We start from the raw sequence: 15,945 nt of genomic DNA, 5'->3' as shown, positions 1-15,945 counted from the left end.
GCATCCATGCTCTCTGAAATGCCTCTCATACCTGGAGGTAGCACAAAACCTAGTGTTGTAAAAATATGGAACCCTTATGTGTAAGTAGGGCCAAGGTAAATGCCAGTCACGCCACCTCCAAGGGTGTGGAGATGAATGGGACCCTGTTAACTAAGATGGGGTAAATGGGGTCTCCAAGACAGCAGAGATGTAAATGGGGTTAAGAATGCATCCCCCCTTTCCCCAAAAAAGAATCTGAGCCACTGTGCAGGAGGCAGGCAGCCCTGCAGAAGGGGAAAGTAGAGAGCTGGCAGAGGGAGGCTGGACAGGGCCCACAGCACCCTGTCTGTGCCCTGGGCAAGGGATGTTTGAAGGCCTCTGACTCACCATTCCCATCCTGTCTGTGCCCTGGGTGAGGGAAACCTTGAGGGCTTCTGTCTCGCCAAGTCTTCCCAGCAGCCCAGTTCAAAATTATTCAAAGAGGAATAGGAGGAAGAGAAAGTAACATTTAAAGTACCATTTATTGAGCTACTGCTTCATGCCATGCATTGCTGCTGGGTATTTTATGATCCTCGTGAGAATCCAACCCATTCTATAGATTAGGAAACTGACGCTCAAAGAGATTTATTCACTTGTCCAAAGTAGCTCGACCCTTTGTATAACAAGGCGAGGGATGAGTGAAGACATAGCTCTGAGTGGATGGATGTGTGGGCCCTTGAGTCTGAAGAGAAGAAGGAAGAATCAAGAGATTGGGGGAGGAGGGGTGTGGACCTGGGCCTGCCCCAACTCCAAATATGGTGCTCCTTCTTCTCCGTGGTTGTGCCTTCTTCTCTTCCTCCTTCCCTGGGATCAGACTCATTGTGAATGTGCCTCTTGCCTGTTCCCAGGGCCCATCTGGCACACAGGGGCAGGGAGGAAGGCTCAGGCCAACAGACCCCTGCCCTCTTGCCCCTGTGAGCTGCCCAGGTCAGCATGCATGGCAGAGCAAGGGCTCGGAGGTGGAGGTTCAGGCCCTGGAAATGGGTCTCTGCCTGCAGGCCCCTAGCCCCTCCTTGCCTCCACCATTTCAGTGGTCCCTGAGTCAGGGCCAACTAGCTTCTGGTATGGGGCTAGTCTCAGGCTATGTAGAGCCCAGTGCTGGAAACCAGAATTGGGGGTAGCCTAGGGCAGGGACCCGAGCTTGGGCTTCAAGAGCAGGCTGACGTGGGCCTGGTTTAGCTCTGCAACTTCCATGCTATATGTATCTCCGGCCTTATCTCCCAGCCTCTCATGAAATGATAGGTACCAAGTATGTAGCATAAACTGTCATCTCATGAGGGCTCTGCATGTAATAGTTCTGATTATTTTGAAGTCCTGCTTTACAGTCCAGGCTCTGAGACCTACTTGCTATGTGACTGTAGGCAAATCACTCTCTCCTCTGAGCTTGGGGTCCCACAGATCTAGAATCCAGCTCTCCTGGCTGGAGCAGCAGCAATTCTGTTTCCATAGTAACCCAGCTGTCTCTCCAGGGACCATCTGGATCTCCTCACCCTGACAAGGTGCGGCCCAGGCAACCAGGTGTTTGTGTTTTGCAGTGGAAACTCTGCAAGGTGGTAATTCCCCTCACTGGGGACAGGGCGGTGGCCAGGCAGATGGCTGGAGGGAAGCAGAGCCTCCTTACCGGCTGCCTGTGCTGTTCTGGGCCCAGAGAGACACAGAAACCAGAGCTCGGGAAGTCTGGCCATGGCTTTCCTTGAAGAGTTATTAACAGATGCTTCATTATATTCCTAGGAAAGCTTCCTGGCTTGTTGAGGCTGGCCAGGTGAGAAACACTGCCCGGGGCTGGACTCCTGTAGGGAATTCCAGAGGACCCAGTCTCACCTGTTTGGGATGAAGAGACACTATTGTCTCTGCAGGAAACAGGAATTACTAGGGGGAAACATTAGCAGTCTGCCTTTCAAACAGGCACATAATTATAATGACGGCAGAAACTCAGCGCACAGGATAAGCTAAATTCACCCCTTCAACGTAAGCTCATGGGTAGCTATTATGTTTAGACTCTGTGATCTGTACTTAGGGAACCCTGTACTCCCAAAGGAGCTCACAGACCCAGACCCGGCAGGGACATGCTTAGGAAAAGATGGTGTCAACAGACCCACAACACAGAACCACATTGTGGGGTGGGGAAGCAGAGAGGCGGGACCAGCCACTTCCAGCAGGAAGTTTCCAACCTGGACTGGGTTGGGACAGTGAGGGGATAGTCATCTGCCATCAGTTTACATAGGTGAGCCCCTTGACTTAAAACAGCCCGCAACGGGGATCCCCTGTGCTTCTTTTCCAGATGAGGAAACTGAGGCTCAGAGAGGTTAAGTCCCTTGCCCAGGGTCACACAGCTAGGGAAGGACTGAGCCAGGATCAGAACTGGCTCGTTGCACCCTGTGTGGGGACGCTGCCCTCCTCCGTGGGTTGCCCTGGGAGGCTCCGGCTGAGCAAAACAGTTCTCTGCCTCTGTCCTTTTGGCTCTTTCTCTCTCTCTCCGCCCCCCTTTCTCCTTCCTCTCTTTCACTCTCCCCGTCTCCTTTCTCCTCCTTTCCCTCTCTCCCCCATTTCCTTTGTCTCTCCCCTTTCCCCTTGGGACCACTGCTCCGTGCACCACAGGTCCTGCTGCTCGGCTCTGCCGGGGTCATCTACAGCGTCTGCTCTAGGTGGCCGGCTGTCTGCTCACAGGCTGCTGCCCTGCTCCAGCCCTGGGCCACGCCCCCAGAAATGCCTGCTGTTGTTTAGCTCTGCCCCCTCCTGAGGACCCTCAGCCAAGGAAGTGACATCATTGCATACATTCCCATTTCCTCCAGGCTCCGTGTGGTCTTGAGCCCACTCTCAGATGTGCACCCCAGATGTTTAGAATCACTTCCTCTCAATTAAGCGTCTGCCGGGAGGCGAGGGGCCCGCCTGTGTGCAGGGTCCATGTCTGTTCAAAAGGGTCTCAGAAGAGAGAAAACGGGAACTCCTCCCTGCACAGACGGCGGGAAAGTGGTTCGCTGTTGAGCTCCCTGGGGAAGCCGGGAAGCCAGCGCTCTGAAGCATGCTGGATGTGGTGGAGGTGGTGCCTGTGCTTGATTGTCCGCCCATGTGGAAGCGCGAGGATGCGCAGGTGTCCCAGTGGTCTCCAGGGAGAGATTTGAGTGTCATACCCTGGAGACAGGGCCTCTGTGCCTGGTTCTCCTCCCTCTCCAAATGGAAAGAGAACTGTGGGAGGAGAAAAACAAAAGAGAAGAAAGACACTGCCCCTCTAAAGAAGGAGGACACAGATGCCAAGGTGGCCCCATGGGTCAAGGCCCAGGGTGTGGACCCCTCCTCCGAGGGCGCTCATGCCCTGCTTGGGCTAGGCTAGGTTTTAGGGTTCCGGTCACGTGCCTCCTCCTGGGGTGCCTTTGCTCTGTGTCAGAGTCACATGTCCACACAGCTAGGCAGATGACACAAAGATGGCATCTCACTGAAGATACAGAAGTGATCAGGGGAACCAGAGTGCCCAGCCCCACCAAGGGAACAGCTGCTACACAGGGGCCACCTGAGGCCATGCGTGACACACACCCAGAACTGCCAGCACTTGTGATTCCGCAAGAAGCTTGGAGTTCTTTGTTTTTGTTATTGTTTTTGTTTTTGTTTTGAAACGGAGTTTCACTCTTGTCATCCAGGCTGGAGTGCAATGGCGCGATCTCAGCTCACTGCAACCTCTGCCTCCCAGGTTCAAGTGATTCTCTTGCCTCAGCCTCCCCAACAGCTGGGATTGCAGGCAACCACCACCATGGCTAGTGTTTGTATTTTTAGTAGAGACGGGGTTTCACTGTGTTGACCAAGCTGGTCTTGAACTCCTGAACTCAGGTGATCCTCCCGCCTCGGCCTCCCAAAGTGCTGGGATTACAGGTGTGAGCCACCATGCCCAGCCTAGGAAGCCTAGTGGGGTTTTTTTTTGTTTTGTTTTTTGTTTTTTTTGTTTTTTTGTTTTGAGACGGAGTCTCACTCTGTCACCTATGCTGGAGTGCAGTGACACGATCTTGGCTCACTGCAACCTCCACCTCCCGTGTTCAAGTAATTCTCCTATCTCCGCCTCCCAAGTAGCTGGAATTACAAGCACACACCACCACGCCTGGCTAAAATACAATTTTTAGTAGAGATGGGGTTTCACAAAGTTGGCCAGGCTGGTCTCGAACTCCTGACCTCAGGTGATCCACCTGCCTCAGCCTCCCAAAGTGCTGGGATTACAGGCATGAGCCACCGTGCCCGATCATGCCTGGTGTTTTTAATGCTATTGACCACTCCTGTGCAGCTAGTCCGGTGAGACTAAGGCTGGCTCTTGGGTGGCCAGCCAGTGGAGGCATTGGGCTGAAATCATTTGAGGAACAATGGACCCATGACTGATGGGAGGAGGGTCAGTTTTTGGAAAATCTAGTGGAGGTTGGCCACCTTGAGCTTGCCTCCTGCTCTCCTGCTTTAGAGCTGTGTGACTTTAAGGAACTGACTTAACCTCTCTGATCCTCAGCTGTTGCATCAGGAAATGGGGCTAACTGTAACCCTCACTTGGTGCTGTCTGCGTTGAGGATTAAATGGGAGGATATAAGGGAAAACTGTGCCCTGCATGTAGTGAAAACTCAGTGTCTTGTTTGCTACATCCCAATGACTGAGACAGAATAGGTGAGTGAGTGGTACCCCTGCACCCCTCAAAAAATCACTTATGGGAGGAATATGGCTGGTATGGGAAGGAGGATACTGTGTGTTGGACAGGAAAGGGGAAGCAGGAGGACGGTGTATTTTTGGAGGTCGCAAGGTACATAATAATTCATAGGTATACATAATAAGTATTGGTAGTAGTGTTACATTATCGTTACTGTTCCTCTCTGACATGAATGTCAGAGTGTAGAGGGCTTTGAGGATCACCTAGCCCAAGCCCCAGTTTAATCTGAGAAGAGACTGACACAGGGTGGGGGACACAATCTTCCCAGCATCCCTCATCGTATCAGGGGCGAGGCTGGCATTACTTCTGCTATTATTGCCACCATCCCTTTATGTGAAACCCTAACATCATCCTACTACTACTGCCAATCAGTTAAGGAGTTACCATGTTTTATATGCTGGGCAAAATACTGCATGCACATCCTCTCCTTTCAGCTTTACGAAAATATTAAAGTGCAGGTGCGGAAGGAATGTGAGCTAAACCCCCTCCTGCTTCTTCTGACTTGGTGTCCCTGTGCAAGGTGTGCCACTTTGAGCCTTCATTTCCTCATCTGTGGAATGGGAACAGCACCACCTGCCCCCAGGGTTCCAAGCATCCAAGGAGCTAAGTGATAGGAAGTACTGATGCCCAGTACTGGTTCCATGAATGCCTGGGGAATCTGGAGGCTGCCTCTTGGCTCCTGGCTTCCAGCCACGCCCCCCGACACCAAGGCCTCTGTCAGTACTGGTTGTTCCTCAGTGCAATTAGGTAATTAGGCCAAATTCAATTACACACCACACTCCCAGGTTTGTCTGGGGCCCAAGGGGGGTGTGGGCTCCCCTTGTTGAGGGGGAGCAGCAGAAGCACTGGCTTGGTTCCCAGGGCTGGGCCTTCCCACTGTGCCTCTCAGAATACTGCCTGCATCCTGCATTGCAGCTGGGGAGACTGAGGCAGGGAACAGGCAGCATTGCTTGGCCCCTGCCTTAGTCTGTTCAGGCTGCTATAGCAAAATACCTTTGACTAGGTAACTTACAAACAATAGCAATTGATCACTCCCTGTTGCGGAGGCAAGATCAGGCTCTGGCAGATTTGATGTCCAGTGAGGGCACGCTCCCCGTAGATGGCACCTTCTGGCTGTGTCCTCACATGGCACAAGGTGCAAAGAGCGCCCTCAAGCCTCTTTCATAAGGCACTGGTCCCATTCATGAAGGTGTATTCCTGATGACCTAATCCTCTCCCAAAGGCCCCAGCTCTTCGTACCATCTCAATGGATTAGATTTCAACACGTTAACTTAGAGAGGCACAAGCACTCAGACCACAGCAACCCCAAACTGTAGCATCCCCAGGGCTGAGATCACCATGCCTGATTTTTTTCCCCTCCTGGAGAGCTTCACCCCAGACTGCTGGCCCACAGCTCACCTTCCCTTTCAAATTCATCAGCAGAGGCCTGGCTCCTCATCCCCTGGAAAAGCCCAAAGATTGGTAGGGAGGTGGGGGGGTGGCCTCAGCTTCCCTCTGCCACCCCTGGATTTGCAGCAGTTTCCCCTCCTAGCTGCAGGCTGGCACCCAGCTGCTGCCCAACACTTTGATCGGCATATGGATCTTTGGGAGAGCAGGGGCTCCAGTGAAGTTGGGCAAACCAGAGTGTATATATGTCTTTAAGGGTCTTGCCGGGGGAGTCAGGCGAGAGCAACCCAGGCTGAGGGCAGCAAGATGGCCCTCCTGGAGACCAGGCATGACACTTGTAGGGACCATATCATCTGAGGCCTTGAATGCCAATCTAAGGAGCTTGAACTTGATCTTGACACCCCTGGGGAGCGAAGGAATGTTTTAGACAAGGGATGATGTGGTCAGATTTGCCTCAGCAGGTAGAGGAGGGACCTGGGTGCTAGAGGCAGAGAACATAGTTTGGAGGCTGGTGCAGTTGCCAGGACACCAGTCTGCTGGGGTGGAAGTGTGCCGTGTGTGGAGCGAGAGAAGCAGAGGTGACTCCCCAGCAATGCCTCGTGCCCACGCCCTTCCCTGGGCCTTGGAAGCACAGGTGGTGACATGGCTGTTTTATGCTTGACTCTTGACTACCAGTTCTGAGGATGGTACACAGCACCTTTCCCAGGAAAAAGGTCTTAACTTTGGATTTCATTCTGAAGTGAAAGTGGTTTTATGGAATTTTTCTTGTAAGTACAAAGATAATACATACTATGTGTAGGACAATCAAGGAATACAGAAAATTATAAAGAAAGTAAAGCTGACATCCCACCACTGTGGGATAACTTGGTGAATATCCATTAGTCATGCAAGAAACATTTAACATACTTAATAGATAAACATACTTAACAGATAAACCACAAATAAATATAGGAAAATGGAACCATAGAGGGCCTGCCACCTTGGAACCAGCGTCTTTGCCTTGACAAAATGATGTGTGTTGTAGACCTCTTGCCTGGCCCACCCGTCAGCCTACTCTGGCCTTTACAGGGAATTAGCAGGAGTCAGTTCAATAATGACATTTCTTCCTGGAGCCTACCCAGCCAGACTTGGGGAGGCCAGTGCCCCCGGCAGCAAAGAGAGGTATGGCATCTACACTAGATGTCTTCACTGGGGGAGAGGGGATTAGGGTCCAGAGAGGGACAGTGACCTGCACCTGGTCACACAGCAAGCTCCCAAGCCCCTTTCCAGGTAGCATCTGCCTCAGTTGGAGACTTGGCCTCCTGGGCCAAGGAGCACACAGTTCTGTGAGCTCAGCTCTGCAGGCCCTGATTTCAACATCAGGCCTCCCACTTCTTGCCCTGCCCTGGCGGCCACCTTTGGATTTCCCCCAGACATTCCTATGCAGCCTGTCAGCTCATGTCCAGAGCCCCTGGAGGTGGGGGACACCTGGGACCACACTGGGGAATGGAGGAAGCCACCGGCTCCCCTCATCTGCCATGGACGAGGAACAAGGGGCTGGAAGGGAGCAGGCACCCGGAGAACCTCCTCTCACACAAGGTGATGAAAGGAAGGCAGGAAGGCTGCACCGGGTGATGAAGGACTCCTGGCAAACTTTCATGGGCTTGGGAGGTTCCTAAAACTGCGCAATTGCTGCCCAGAGCACACCGAGGTGCTCGGGCTTGCTTCTCAACCACCTCTCCTCTCCTTTTACCTCTCCTAGCGCCCCACAGCAGGCCTCAGAAGCCATAAGCCCACCAGTACAGGGTCTCTTCTGCAATTCTCCATCCTCAGCTCATACGCCTCAGGTGAGAGGCTGCTCCCTACTACTCCCTGGCAGCCCTGACTGTCAGAAATTCCTTCCTTCTTTGAGCCCAAATCAGGTTCACCTACCCATCTTCAGGATGCATGTGACTCCCACAGTAGGTGAGGGAAAGAGCTGACAAGTCCAGGTCTAGCCCCGACCTCCCTGTGAGCAGGTGGTACCGAGTAGGATGGACCCATCCCATCAGAATCCCACACTGTGCTGGGAAAAAGAGGCAACTGATGGGCAAGAGTCCTTTAGAAGAGCATATCTGCCTAGCACTTTGCAGTTTGCAGGGCATGCCCTGGACGCTACAGTTGGCAGGAATACAGTACCAGGATAGACAGCTTGGGGCCGTGGAACAAGCCAGGAGTCTGGGGTTCTAGTCCTGGCTCTACAACTAATTTGCCATGTGACTGGAGGCAATCCCTGCCTCTTCTTTGAACCTCAGTTTCCTCATTTGAAGAGGGAAACAAGGGCCTCTGTACTCTGATGTCGATTGAGCTGGCTTGATTCCAAATGGATAAGTAGAGGCTCTGTCAAGAAAGGGGCTGGAAGGAATAGGCCACACATGGTTTCCAGGCACGATGGGTCCAATGGTGGCTGGGACACCTGGTATAGCAGCCCTGCCTGGTCCTGCAGCCTGGGCCAGAGTGTGTGAGTGGCCCCAAATCTTTTCCCAAAGTGAGCCTCACTTTCTTCCGCTGCAAAGTGGAAGCTTTGTGCTCAGCTGCCTTGTGAGCCTTTGTCTGGGAAGCATCAGGAACGGAATTTGGCTGCTCCAGCCCAGACAGGGAGGTGTGCTGCACAGCCAGGCAGGCAGACAGACAGTCCAGCAGGAAGGCAAATTGCATTTCCAACTGCAGAGAGCTTATGTCAGTCCAACCCTGGGGCCATCCGGAAGCCCCCATCAAAGCTGTGTCCTGGGAGAAGCAATGAAACCCCAGGACTGCTGAGGCACGGACATTTGAGCTGCCTTTGCCGTCTCTTCCCTTCAAAGGCGACTCCAGAAATCAATGGGAAGAGATTCATTAGAGACCTGGGTGGCGCACTCCCCGCCACCTCCGGCAGCCCCTTTGTTAACCAGCCTGAGCTTCCTGTCTGAACAGGCTGCCTGCCCCTGAGAAACAACCCAGGTTCTAGGAAGCAGGTCGGAGACCTAGGCTCCGGGCAGGGCAGCAGGGCCACCACACACCCTTAGAGGCTGTGATTGTTCACTGTGCATTCAATCATTCTTGGTTCACTCATTCATTCAGGCAGCTGGTCCTTGTTTCATTCATACAGCTAATATTTATAAAGCATCTGCCTGGCATATTTTAGATACTGTCAATATAACACATCCAAAACAGACAAAAGTCCCAGTTGACATGGAGCTTGCCTTTTAGTGAGGGAGACAGCGTTAAACAAGGTAAATAATTGAAATACACTAGCCAACAATGCTAAGGAGAAAGCCACGTCAGGAGACTCACAGGCATGTCAGGGGGTGCTGAGTTGTGGTCAGTGTGGTGGCGGGGGCTTCCCTGTCAAGGGGTCCCCCGAGGGAAAGCCTGCAGGAGGCGGGGATGTGGGGCTGGAGCCGGGGCCACCTAGAGAAGAGCATTCCTGGCAGAACCCCTGGAGGTGCATCGGGTGCATTCACAGCTAGAAGGGCAGCGAGGCTGGACCAGAGTAAGCCGAGGGGGACTGGAGGGAAATGAGGTCAGAGAGATGACAGAGACTGGAGGCTGGGTCACGCGGGGGCTCAGCCACAAGGACTTGCATTTTACACCAACGGAGCCAGAGCAACATGAGGAAGGGTCTTAAGCAGAAGAATGTTTTGTGACTTAGGTTTTAACGGATCCTCCATTTTAGTTTGCTAAGGCTGCCATAACAAAGTGCCACACAGCGGGTGGCTTACACAATAGCGATTCACTGTCTCACAGTTCTGGAGACCTAAAAGCCCAGAGGAAGGTGTCAGTAGGGCCAAGGTCCCTCAGAAGGCTCTAGGCAAGGATCTTCTCCAAGGTTCTCTCCTCGCTTCTGGTAGTTTCTTGGCTTGTGGCAACATAACTTCAGTCTTCACATGGCATTGTCCCTGCGTGCATGTCTCTGTGTCTAAACTTCTTTTTATAAGGACACTAGTTCTAATGGATTAGGGCCCACCCTAATGACCTCATCTTAACGTGGTCATCTGCAAAGGCCCTACTTCCTTCCAAATAAAGTCACATTCACAGGTTCTGGGGGTTAGGAGTTCAACATTTTTTGTGGGGACACAGTTCACTCCCTAACACCATGGCTTCTCAATTGGTCTTTCCTAGGACCTGGTGTTAGGTGGTCTCACCCTTGTTTTACAAAGGAGGAAGTCGAGGCTCTGAAAGCCTAACAGCTCGTCAGGGCCACCAGCTAGTCAGAACTTGTTTCCGGAGCCTCAGCCTCCAAATCCAGGCTCCTCCCTTCCCTCCGCAGCACCTCAGTTTTCCAGGAGAGCATGGCCAGTTCCTTCCTGTCTCCGCCCCAGCCCTGGGGGCAGCCCCAAGCCCTACCAGCTCCCCCCTCGCCCCCTCCCCGCTCGGTAGCCTGGGGCTGAGCAGGTAGCAGAGCAGGCTCCTCTGAATGTTCATTTTGTGTCTGGTTCATGTGCCCCCTCCCCTCGGAATCCTCTCTTCTCCTCCAGCCTGGCAGGATGCTTTCCTGGAACCCCAGTAACCTTGCCCTTGTAGAACTTCTCAGAGGTACTGAGTGGAGGTGTCGGGCACGGGGTGGTATTGTTTTCAAAATGAAACGATTATAGGATTTGGGTGGAAGCCAAATGCAGACTTCTGGGAATGCAGCCTGGGTCCAGGATGAGTGGCCCTGCTGGAGGATACGCCCAGGAAGGGGAGCCGGGTGCAGTGGCAGGAGGCTAAGAGGCATGGAGGTCTCACTGTGCATCGTGTTCCTGTCCCCCACTCAGGTGGAGCCCCAGCAAACTCAAAATGTCACACGAATGCTTACAAATGCATAGATGCTAAACTCTAAAAAGAAACACAGTGAAGCAAGAAATATTTCAGTATTTGTAATGTGGTATGAGGGAAAGAATATAAAACAGAGTTGGGGACATGAGCTCTCATCACAGCTCTAATTGACGGTGTGACCTGGAGGTCACCTTCCTTCTGTGGATCCTAGAGTCCCACCTTGGGAATATGTGATGGTTATCAGTGCATACTTCTGAACTGGATTGCCAAGTCATTTAAACCCTTGGGCAAATTGTCTAAACCTCCCTGCGCCTCTGTTTTAGTTTCTGTACAGTGGAAATAGCTCCTGTCAGAAAGGTCTGGTGGTGAGGATTGTTAATACTTGGAAAATGCCTGGAAGTGTGCCTGCCAACCAGCAAGCTCTCTGTAACCATGAGCTGCTTATTACACCAGGAGAGCAGAGGCCAGGATCCTGCTTGGGCCCCTAGCTCTGTGACCCCGTGTGTGGACACAGGAAGGGTTCTGAGGTCTGGTGGGGACGCCTGCATTGGCCAGGAGCTCAACCGCAACTGTCCCTTTCATCTTAAAGACTAAGTGAACACTTGAGGAGGTTGACCAGGATGAGGGAGGACAGGGAGTGGGGACAGAGAGAACAGTGTCATAAAGACACATGAGAGTTTGTGCCCTGACCCCTCAGAGGTTGGCAGAAGCCCCAGGAAGGGGTCTCTGGAGGCAGAGCCCCTGAGTTGTGTCATGCCCAGGGCTGCTGTTTGAGCTTTCCTTGGGCAACTGAGCTGGCTGTGTGACAGCTGCTCCATGCCAGGTCCCCGGTACGTGTGCATCCATTTGTTGAATGCCCATTGTGTGTCCTACACTCCCACGTGTCCTGAGAAGGACCAGGGATGTGAAGGTGGATGGCCCAGGCAGCTCCCGGGGCCTGAGCTCATGCCTGTCATTCTCACGTGGACATGTGGCTGGGGCCTCCTTGTCCACCTCACCCTCCCTCTGAGCGCCTACGCCCGCATGGGTGACATCTCCGAGTCATAGGATCCTTGCTCAGCCCTGCTGAATCAGCAGACCCTGCCTGAAGAAGAGCTCTGTGTCTCAGAACCCAGCACCCAACAGAGCCGTCCCTGGCTTCATTGTTCTCCCTCTAAGCGGTCAGAGGGAGCCTGGCTTTTGTATGCTGGTCTTTCCTTGCTAGTGGCCTCTCAGCCCCCAGGCCTCCCACTATACAAAGCCTTATACAGGAGGTGACCCGGCCCAGAACCACTTTGACCCCTGGGTGACCTACATCCTAGGTAGCTTGATTCTTTTTACTGGGTAATGCTGGGACAGGATCCAGGAGGCCCATCCCTCTGTGGGTAAACAGGCGAGCCCTGGAGAAGGCCCCTGTCTGCGCCCCCAGCTTGACTGGAAGGGGTGCCCACCCGCCCCCACCCCAACCCCACCCAGTTGGTCTTGCAGAGGCAGGCTCCGCATGGCAGGCTCCTCCAGCTGGGTAAAGCATCCTCCCTCCCCTTGCTCTCCCGAGCAAGCCACCACCGCCTTCCCGGCTGCAGCGCCGTGATTTATCGGCAGCTCCTCCTCGCCAGGGCCCACGGCAGGAGGAGTTCAAACACCCGCGAGAAAAGCCACCCGCTATTGATCCCCCCGTCAGGCCTCCCGAGCGCTGGCGGGCATTCATCAAGGAGCCGCAGCGCGGGGGCTGCAGCTCGCCCTTTCTTCTTCCTTTCTTCTCTCTCCCAAGTCATTCCCCCGGGGCTATGCCCCCCTTGCGGAGGTCACTCAGAGAGCTCACCGAGTGCCTGTGAGCTGAGGTGGAGAGCGCCTTTGTCTGCGGCCTCTTTGCTGTAGATCCTTATCAAGGGGGTGGAGCAGGCTGCTTTGGGCCCCAGGCTTTTGAGCAAATCTTTGGAAGTTGAAGAAGTGGAGTTGGAACTCGGAACAAGTGGAGAAAGCCCTCTGAAGCAGAGACTGGTCGGAGTGCCCGTATTTCTGTAGACCAGAGGCGTGTAACTAGAAAGAGTTTGCTAACCAAGTGGGCCAGAGAGAGCCTTGAAATTAGCATCTGAAAACCCTAGCTTTGGCCTGAAGGCCTCCCATGCAGTTTGGTGAATGGATGCTTGAAAACAATTTGTTTTCCTAATTATGTAAACCTAGTGAAGAGTATCTTTTTTTTTTGTTTTTTTTGTTTTGTTTTTTGTTTTGTTTTTTTTGCTTACCTGGGGAAAGTCTAAAACCTCTGGTCTCAAGCCGGAGGAGCGTATATTAATTCTCTTCTCCAGCCCCACCCTATGACTTCCCAGAGTGGGTCCCTGGGAGAAGAGGGAGATGGGGTAGGGAGACTGGCAGATTGTCTTTATTGAAGTTTCCTGGGCAATGCCACCAGGTCTGTCCCCCTCTGGTATAAACCTCTGCTCAATTCCAGTCCAAATTCTGGCTCAACCTACCAAAGTGGTTTTGCTGAACTCAGCTTCTGGGGCTGGCCACATGGTACCAACACATATAGGATATTTCAAAAATGAATTTGGAAGTCCCAAACATGCGGGTCTTTGGTGGCTCAGAAAGCACTAAGGATCAGATTAGAATAGTGAACTGTCATTGCATAGAATGGGGAAGGGTTTGTGTTCTGGTTATTTCAGATAGTGGCTCTTTGGATTCTGGATAATGGAGGTCCAAGTGCTGACATTGTTAAAAACCAGATTAACAGTAGAAACCAGATCTTAGGTACATCCATCTCGGTGTTCTCTTGGAACATGTGAGCCATATTGTCCCACTCCATCTGTTTTCTGGGTGTCATTTGCTGAGCAGTGGGCTTTAGAGTAGGTCAGTCATCTGGAGGATCTGCAGTGGGGAGATGGGCGAGTCTTCACTGGACCCCTGCCTGCGGTGCTGCTTGGGAGGGCAGGGCCCCAGTGAATGTCTCAGGGAGTAAATGACAGTCCCCAAAGAAGCCATAATAACCTACGAGGAGATGAGATGGAGGTGAGAATAAGCAGAGCCTGGAATTTGTGCAAAGCTGAAGGGAAGTCCTTCCCCTGGCTGCCTTGGGGTTGGCCTGCCAGTAAGGGGATGCCAATTAATTTCTCTTGCAGGAAGCTAGTTCGTGTCCAAAAGGCTCAAGTTATGAAGTACGAATTAATCCATTTAACCAGCTCCTCGGAGGGAAAGCCCATGACAACTGCATTTCCAAATGCCATCCTGAAAGCGATATTTCAAGTGGCAGTGAGTGGGATTAGAGCCTGCTAACGATTTATGTCAAACAAGGAGCAAGAACATAATTTCTAGATAAGTGATTTGTCCCAGCCACTTCCAGGGCCGGCAGGAAGGTTTAGGGGCCAGCCAGAGGCTGAGGCTGAGAAGAGGGGATGGAGTCAGGAGATGCCACCTCAAAGGCCAGCGAACCTGGTCAGCTCCCGGTGTTGGCCAGGGCAGCAGGGCACGGCAGTCCAATACAGAGGAGATTTTAAAGACAGTCATGGCTGCCCTTCTTTGGGGATGAATGATGGGGCCTCACTTACCTTCCTAAGTGTTTGGGGCAGTTAGGTCACCACGCAAGCAACTTTCACAGGCAGGTGGGTGGGGCTGGGGGAGGGAGCTATAAAATACAGTTTCTCCCGAGGGGGTAATGATGACAGGGAGTGCCCACGAAAGAGGGAGGGGCGAAGATCTCTGGAGGTGGGAGAGCAGGTGGGCTTCCAGGGGTGTCTGAGGGGCAGAGGGGTGGGGGGTGAGCAAGCGCTCAAAGCCCGGAGCCCTTGTGACAGACTGGCTGGAAGGAAGAGGCCTCGGCCACCACAGGATGCAATGTCAGGAAGGCAGCAGCTCCCGGGGCGGGGCAGGGCCGCGCGCAGCCGCCCCCGGCTTCCCTCCTGCCGCCAGCTCCTGGTCACAGGAACTCCCCGAAGTCGGGGAGCGGGAGCGTACGTGCGCGTGTTCACCCTGTCCTGGGCCCCTCGCTCGGGGAATCCCGGGGGTGCCAGGGCACCCAGGGTCAGGGAAGTAAGATGCCGGGCCGCCTACCTTCTCCACCCCGTAGCCCGTTCCGAAAATCCTTTTAACCGAGATTTAATCTGGATGCCCAGCCCCGCCCTCCCCTCCCCTTCCCCCGGCCGAGGCCCCCTCCAGTTCAGCTCCCTCCTCCACCCCCTCCCCGCCGTGGACCCTCATTAGCATGCCCACTTGGGAGGATTCGCTGGGGCGCGGGAGACACCCGAAGTCATCCACCGCCAGCGCCTTCCCGGCGGCCTCCTCGGGCGACAGCGCTCCGGGAGCCCCACTCGCACAAGTGTTGCTTCCAATTAATTGCCTAGGCGGGGGAAGGAAAGGGGCCTGGTCGCCGCCCCCGCCCGGAGGCTGGAGCGCTGCTCGTCGGGTCGTGCGTTCGCTCGGCAGCGGCGTGCACCAGCACCACCCCTGCGTGCAAGTTTGAAATGTGAGCTGCCTCCGATTCATACTCGCTCGCGCTCCCTCGCAGCGAAGTGGCTGGGCTGACGGTCTGCGCGCGCGAGTGAGTGCGGGCGGCGGGCTGGGGGGCGGGGGTGCGGACGGCGAGGCTCGCGGGGCGGGGAGGGCGCGCGCGAGCCGGGGCTCCCTGGAGACGCCAAGGCAGGTCTGCTCGCCTTTCATCTTCCTCCCGCGCTCCTCCTCCTCCTCCTCCCTCCCCTCCCCCCGCCGCGGCTGGCCTGGCCTCCCCCGGAGCCCCCAGCCCCACGTGGGCATACGCAGGGTAGGTAGTCACGCCCGCAGGGTCCGCGAGCGCGGCGCAGAGCGCGGGCCGTGAGAAGTTTCTCCGGCGCGCCCCGTGCGCCCCCGCCCCCCGCGCGCCCCCGGCCCATCCCTGTCCCTGGAGGGCTGTCGCTTGCGCCCGGGCGCGCGGCTGGCTGCCTCCTCGGCGGCGGCGGCGGCGGCCCCATTAGCGGAGCCTCCGCCTGTGATTGGCTTCGCCCGGGAAGCTGGAGACGGGCGATGAATAATTGATGTGTGCGGTGCGGTAGCCGGACGGCGGCGGCGGTGGCGGGCAGCAGCGAGCGGGAGCGCGGGAGCCGGAGCGCCCTCGGAGCGGGCAGCGCGGAGCGAGCGGGCGCCGGACCCGCCCGGGCCCCCGCACC

The 15,945-nt window shown here is 54.6% G+C and overlaps 1 protein-coding gene across 7 annotated transcripts in view; it reads left to right on the top strand.

Moving 5' to 3' along the window:
• Positions 1–15,945, top strand: part of ZMIZ1 (zinc finger MIZ-type containing 1) — a 245,837-nt gene that overhangs the window by 158,444 nt on the left and 71,448 nt on the right. The window contains exon 1 of one of the 7 annotated variants that reach the window (XM_024253586.3): positions 14,595–15,344. The exons of the other annotated variants lie outside the window; for them this stretch is intronic. The gene's annotated coding sequence lies outside the window, so the exon portion shown is untranslated. Of the gene's footprint in view, positions 1–14,594; positions 15,345–15,945 lie in introns of those variants that run through there. 7 annotated transcript variants of the gene reach the window in all.

This window comes from Pongo abelii, chromosome 8 (genome assembly GCF_028885655.2).
Source record: "Pongo abelii isolate AG06213 chromosome 8, NHGRI_mPonAbe1-v2.0_pri, whole genome shotgun sequence".
Taxonomy (NCBI): domain Eukaryota; kingdom Metazoa; phylum Chordata; class Mammalia; order Primates; family Hominidae; genus Pongo; species Pongo abelii.
The sequence above is the reverse complement of the archived record's forward strand: the minus strand, read 5'-3'. Positions and strand labels throughout refer to the sequence as shown.